Here is a 7,576-nt window from a genome sequence, read left to right as displayed (position 1 = left end):
TATAATACTATAAAACCCCAATTATCCAAGATAATGCAGACCAATACCACCTCAGATAACCAGAAATGTAGAGAGGATTGCCACAGCCATTTTGAATCTTGGTTAATTGAGATTGATTCTTCTGTATACTTAATTATTATTTGATATTTATTATTAAAATGATAAATATTTCACAATATGAATATGACATTTTTGTAAGTACATGTAAAGTGTCACACTGCAAATTTTCAGCTGTGCAGACAGCTGAAACCACAATAGCCACAAGTTTTAGACCTGCATCAGAGACTATATACTTACGACAGCCATATTATAAAATTTTATTGGTCAATTTGTAACTAGTAATGGTTAAGTAGTATAAGTTATGATCACAATCAACAGCATGCAATTAGAAAAATGAAGCAAACAAAGCCTTCTTTTATATCTCAACAAGAAAAGACAATAAAAAATTAGAGTTTTTCTCTTCATTGTGAAGAAATTTCTCAAGGATTTATGATTCAAACTTAGTGATTCAATTTGTCACCACTTTAAATAGAATGATAAACATGGAGACATTCGTTCATTGGCTTTGCACTTGAAATTAATGAAATGTTATTTGTTCGCATTAATTTTACCAGTGCAAACAAACATTCTGTTTTTAGTTGCAGGTACAAATGTTATGCCATTTGCATATGTAAGATTAGCCGGGGTTACGGAGTAGATGATACTCATGTAACACTTAATCGGCGGCTAGACTATAAGACTAGTTCTCAGTTGTCTAGAAGAACGGCCTTTCCCTTTCTTAGGGAACGAGGGTGGAGGGGCTTACAGGTAATATTTTAAGCGGAAGTTGGTGATGGTGAATTCACCTTCTTCCTTATGTCAGGGTCCCGACACCAGTTTATCTATTTTTCGTATCGCGGATAAACACGCGGTTGTGTATATATGATATAGATCTGATTCAGACACAAGTAAGATGACATCTTGTTAATTTAATATAAAACAAATTTAATTAACTAAATAAACAATTAAACAATACAAGGAACAACAAGATCAGACAATGGACAAATGTGATATTATAAGCTTAATTAATACTAATATACGTATTTAGAGAGATACGAACTTGTCGAGAGAGAGATTACAAAGTCATTTCTAAACATACGACCTGATATATTTGTTGAGTCGTCTTCCTAATACGATGAAGGTTCTTCGTTAATAACAGTTCTTAATCTTCGGTTTATGCTGAGTCTGGATACGCACTAAGTTAAAATATCTTCTCACTCCTAACTCATTATTTATTCTATGTGATCCAACTAAGGGCATTGGTCATCAGGAGGAATATATATGTGGAGTCTGGACACTTCTAAAACTGTCGAAGAACTCCTCTATACTAAGGGCGTGGGCCTTAGGGAGCAAATATGGAGATATCTGTACTCTCTGTAATCTCCGGACGAACTCCTCGAGTTCTGCCAAATTTCCTCTATATCTCTTGATTTACGGCCAATCATCGGCTAGAAACTCTTTCATGTGAACGGATGAAAGGGGAATAAGTGAGGGGTAGATATTTCCCATCTGAGCAAGATTTTTAGTAGATAAGGGAAAAACAAGGGATGTACGGACTTCCCTCAAGGGAAGTAACATCTGTTATCTATCTTTCCCACGTTAAAACATTATTTTTCTCCCCAAAACGAAAGAATATTTTATAACATAATTTTAATATAATATTTAAATTATTAATTTAGACCCGGGTACTATTCGGATCTCACACATAGCATTTGGAGGACTCGTTGCTGTTACAGTTACTTGCATTGCTAAAAACACAGAAGTGTGACTGTGGCTTAATACTTATAAACTTTATAAATTGAAGCAATTATTAATTTTATTAATCTCTCAATGATATATTCTCTGTTCTAGTTCTATGTTTAGTAAGATTTCAACAATTATTTAATATTCTACAAGAAATTTAGTTATTACTTGAAATTGTTATTTATATGATAAAGTAAATTGATTTATTTAGTGTATTCTGCATTGAAATAAAACGTAGAACCAATAACTCCTCAAAAACCACAAAAATATTTTTTCTCAGTGCCTTATTTAGAGTTATGTGGGTAGCAAAACAAATGTGACAATGACAGCATACTATTAACTTGTTTATGTCTTATTAAACAAGTTTGTACTTCAATGTTAAAAAGTAATTTTACTGTAAATATAAGGTGTTAGTTGAAATGAATCATATGACACTTTCATTTTTTCACACTTTAATAAATATCAAAATATCATGATTATAAATAATAAATAAAAGTAAACAGAAACCTTGAAATCTATTTTATTGTGTGAAAATGTTTATGAATGATTGATTGATTGATATTTAAAAAAGAATTAATCATTAGTAGTTAATTCAAACATTTTCAATATACTCATGGTTAAGAGCATTCTTAACTCCAGATACTTGTAGTAGTTTAATTGAAGTCTGAACTCCAAATCAATGTTATATACAACAAAATTCATTATGATAGATTTATATGGATCAAGTTATATTGGCTGATATGGATTATATCAGTAAAGCTATTGTAGTATCACATATCTAATGTTGTGAGATAGGGATAGCTATTTAGGTGCGTATGTTTGTAACATTACTGTAACTATTAATAAGATTACATAAGCAATAGAAGGATTCTTTACTATTGACAAGATCATTTAATGTGCACGGCCAGGAGATTCCTCGTGCATCAAGGATACACTTGAGATGACATCGTTCTCTCTCTAGCATAATGCAATCGTAAATGTAATGTTCACTGCCATCCTCAATGCCACAGGTAGAGCATAAGTTATTAGTGGAGTCAGTAAATCTGTAGAGATAGCTGGCAAATTTTCCGTGATTAGTGTAAAATTGAGTAGTCCAGTAATTTGGTTTAAGCCACGTGTATGTAAAAATTTTTCTAATGTTAGGGAAAAATTTATAGGTGATTTTATCATTATAGTTATCCCATTTTTGCTGCCATTTATTTAGTAAATCAGACCATAGTAGGTGTTTAACAGCTTGAAGGCTAATTTTATCATATGATATTGTCATATTTGAATCCATAGAAGCCTGTTTGGCTAAGGCATCAGCTTTCTCATTGCCTTCATTTCCTTGATGTGCCTTGACCCATATGAATTTATAGCTGTTATTAGAATTGATGACAAGATTTTTAATATTATTCGAGAGTGGATGAGTTTTGTTGCCTTTTATAGTGTCTAAGGAGGAGGCACTGTCACTACAGATTGTGATATTTTGAAAGGAGTATACTTGGTTAGACCAATGTAGCGCTTGTTGAATGGCAAACATTTCTGCTTGAAAGATTGAGGATAATTTACCTAATCGATACTGTTGTGAGTAAATTTCTTCATTTTTATAATATGTCGCAAAAGCACAACCAACATTGTAATTACTTTTGGATCCATCAGTATATATAACAATGTCATCTTCCTGGATGTTATCAGAAAATTGCATCGGTGGTGCGCACTTGGGTCTATGCTCAAAGAAATAGGTGTCGGTCGTTCAATTTCTGTAGCGGTAATTATGCAGTTATTAATGTTTATATCTTCTCCCCATTTTAGGTTACCAATTTGGCTATAGTATTCAATATGTAAGTCGATTGGGGGTTTTTTAGCAATGATTTGCAGTGCTGGGCTAGAAGCTGTTTTATATGCTTTTGTTAGAAGGATTGTTGCTTTCCTCTGAGCAGAAATTAATTTCCTATTGGGGTGGGTCTTATGTGATGCCCATCCCCAGCTATCGCAAGCATAAGTAAGAATAGGAATGAATATCTGATTATAGATAGTGTCCATTGCCGCATATGATAAACCCCATGTACGGTGTGCAACTCTGGAAAAGGTCTGAAAAATTAATCCAGTTCTGTTTGTGACATAATCTATATGTGCGTCCCATAATAATTTACTATCCAGAATAATTCCTAGATACTTAAGGGTCTTCCTAATGGTTATGGACTTCCCTCCCATTTTAACAGTAGGTACTCTTAAATATAGATTTGGATGACCAGGAAGATTGAAGACTGTACCTTTGGTTTTATCTGTGTTAAAACGTAATTTATTTTTATTGCCCCAATCATATATTTTGTCTAGAATAGCGGTGCCTTTATTTTCAAGCTCTGCTCTACTGTTGCCTCCGATCAAAACTAATAAGTCATCCGCATATGCGTACATTTTATCCTGGCCTAGATCTTGCTCAAGAAGATTGTCAAAGGAGACTATCCATAACAGAGGTCCAATCACGGAGCCCTGTGGACATCCTCGCGTGATCATTCTTCTGACCTCCTGATCTCCTTGTTTCATAATAGCATATTTGTTGGATAGGTAATCTTGTAATATTCTATATAAGTTTTTTGGACATTTCTTTTCTCTCAATTGTAATAAAATTGACGGCCACCAAGCGCTGTCAAATGCCTTGCTGATATCAAGGCTTACAGCTAAAACATACCGATATGTGTTATTAAGTAATTGTTGGATCTTTTTAGTAACACAGCGAATAGCATCTGCAGCTGAGCGTTGATTTCGGAAGCCAAATTGTGCACTATGTAGTAATTGGTTGTGTTCCAAATGCCAAGAAAGTCTATTTGTTATTAAACGCTCCAAGATTTTGCCGAGAATGGGAAGTAGTGAAATGGGACGAAATTCATCCGATTTCCCAGGTTTTGGCACTGGGACTATGTGTGCAATTTTCCAGGGAGCTGGAAAAATCCCATAAAGTAGACAAGTATTATAAAGTCTAAATAAATGTTCCGGAATAAGCTCCCAGAGTTTACGTGCAATATTGGCTGTCATGCTATCCAGTCCTGGGGCTTTACCTTGTTTTAGTACATAAATAGCATTGCTTACTTCATTATATTGGAACAGAGAGACATCCGGATAGTTTATATCTAAGCAGCAGTTATTTCGTACTTCTTGTTGAGAGGGAGTTTCGTCTTCAGGATTGTACACTAAGAAGAAATTTTTCAAAAAATTCTCCCCCACACGGGGGAAGTATTATACATTTATAATAGATACATTTTGAGCCACAACAAAGCGTGGCGGGGTCTGCTAGTAAATTATATTAATCAATCATGTTCTTAAAAAATTTGGTTAATATTATTCTTATTAGATCAGTTATAGGTTCAAGTACGTCATATTTATTTTATACAACCCGGTGTGCAGTAGCTGTTATATAATCTTATTAGATCATTCAACATTTAATTCCTGTCTCATAGAAACAATTTTACAGTTTTTAATGAAAAATTTGATACCAGTAATTGTCAATGAAAATGGCTTGCTTTACTTTCATCAAAATTATAACAAAACGATGTTAAATGAGGACTTAGTGTATTTAATTTTGTGATCTTAAAAATATTCCACATACTTATATTAAATAAATGATGAACAAATAAGTTTTTCAGAACTAAAATTTTAATGAATATTTTCGCTTGTGTAGAAACATGNCAGTGATGTGTCTGCATTCATAGGAAGTAAGCAATTTTGTTGGTCATCATAAATTCTATGCGCTGTAAGCTAGAACTTCTAGATAATATTAAAAAAAACACCTTTATCACTTTAACATAATTACAATTAGAACATAAGATTTAAAATTTTAAATCTTATGTTCTCTTATATAATCTTATTAGATCATTCAACATTTAATTCCTGTCTCATAGAAACAATTTTACAGTTTTTAATGAAAAATTTGATACCAGTAATTGTCAATGAAAATGGCTTGCTTTACTTTCATCAAAATTATAACAAAACGATGTAATTTAGACCCGGGTACTATTCGGATCTCACACATAGCATTTGGAGGACTCGTTGCTGTTACAGTTACTTGCATTGCTAAAAACACAGAAGTGTGACTGTGGCTTAATACTTATAAACTTTATAAATTGAAGCAATTATTAATTTTATTAATCTCTCAATGATATATTCTCTGTTCTAGTTCTATGTTTAGTAAGATTTCAACAATTATTTAATATTCTACAAGAAATTTAGTTATTACTTGAAATTGTTATTTATATGATAAAGTAAATTGATTTATTTAGTGTATTCTGCATTGAAATAAAACGTAGAACCAATAACTCCTCAAAAACCACAAAAATATTTTTTCTCAGTGCCTTATTTAGAGTTATGTGGGTAGCAAAACAAATGTGACAATGACAGCATACTATTAACTTGTTTATGTCTTATTAAACAAGTTTGTACTTCAATGTTAAAAAGTAATTTTACTGTAAATATAAGGTGTTAGTTGAAATGAATCATATGACACTTTCATTTTTTCACACTTTAATAAATATCAAAATATCATGATTATAAATAATAAATAAAAGTAAACAGAAACCTTGAAATCTATTTTATTGTGTGAAAATGTTTATGAATGATTGATTGATATTTAAAAAAGAATTAATCATTAGTAGTTAATTCAAACATTTTCAATATACTCATGGTTAAGAGCATTCTTAACTCCAGATACTTGTAGTAGTTTAATTGAAGTCTGAACTCCAAATCAATGTTATATACAACAAAATTCATTATGATAGATTTATATGGATCAAGTTATATTGGCTGATATGGATTATATCAGTAAAGCTATTGTAGTATCACATATCTAATGTTGTGAGATAGGGATAGCTATTTAGGTGCGTATGTTTGTAACATTACTGTAACTATTAATAAGATTACATAAGCAATAGAAGGATTCTTTACTATTGACAAGATCATTTAATGTGCACGGCCAGGAGATTCCTCGTGCATCAAGGATACACTTGAGATGACATCGTTCTCTCTCTAACATAATGCAATCGTAAATGTAATGTTCACTGCCATCCTCAATGCCACAGTTAGAGCATAAGTTATTAGTGGAGTCTGTAAATCTGTAGAGATAGCAGGCAAATTTTCCGTGATTAGTGTAAAATTGAGTAGTCCAGTAATTTGGTTTAAGCCATGTGTATGTAAAAATTTTTCTAATGTTAGGGAAAAATTTATAGGTGATTTTATCATTATAGTTATCCCATTTTTGCTGCCATTTATTTAGTAAATCAGACCATAGTAGGTGTTTAACAGCTTGAAGGCTAATTTTATCATATGATATTGTCATATTTGAATCCATAGAAGCCTGTTTGGCTAAGGCATCAGCTTTCTCATTGCCTTCATTTCCTTGATGTGCCTTGACCCATATGAATTTATAGCTGTTATTAGAATTGATGACAAGATTTTTAATATTATTCGAGAGTGGATGAGTTTTGTTGCCTTTTATAGTGTCTAAGGAGGAGGCACTGTCACTACAGATTGTGATATTTTGAAAGGAGTATACTTGGTTAGACCAAAGTAGTGCTTGTTGAATGGCAAACATTTCTGCTTGAAAGATTGAGGATAATTTACCTAATCGATACTGTTGTGAGTAAATTTCTTCATTTTTATAATATGTCGCAAAAGCACATCCAACATTGTAATTACTTTTGGATCCATCAGTATATATAACAATGTCATCTTCCTGGATGTTATCAAAAAATTGTATCGGTGGTGCACTTGGGTCTATGCTCAAAGAAACAGGTGTCGGTCGTTCAATTTCTGTGGCGGT

This window comes from Centruroides sculpturatus, unplaced genomic scaffold (assembly GCF_000671375.1).
Source record: "Centruroides sculpturatus isolate CEXI.00-Female unplaced genomic scaffold, Cexi_2.0 scaffold1180, whole genome shotgun sequence".
Classification (NCBI taxonomy): domain Eukaryota; kingdom Metazoa; phylum Arthropoda; class Arachnida; order Scorpiones; family Buthidae; genus Centruroides; species Centruroides sculpturatus.
This window is presented reverse-complemented; position numbering follows the sequence as displayed.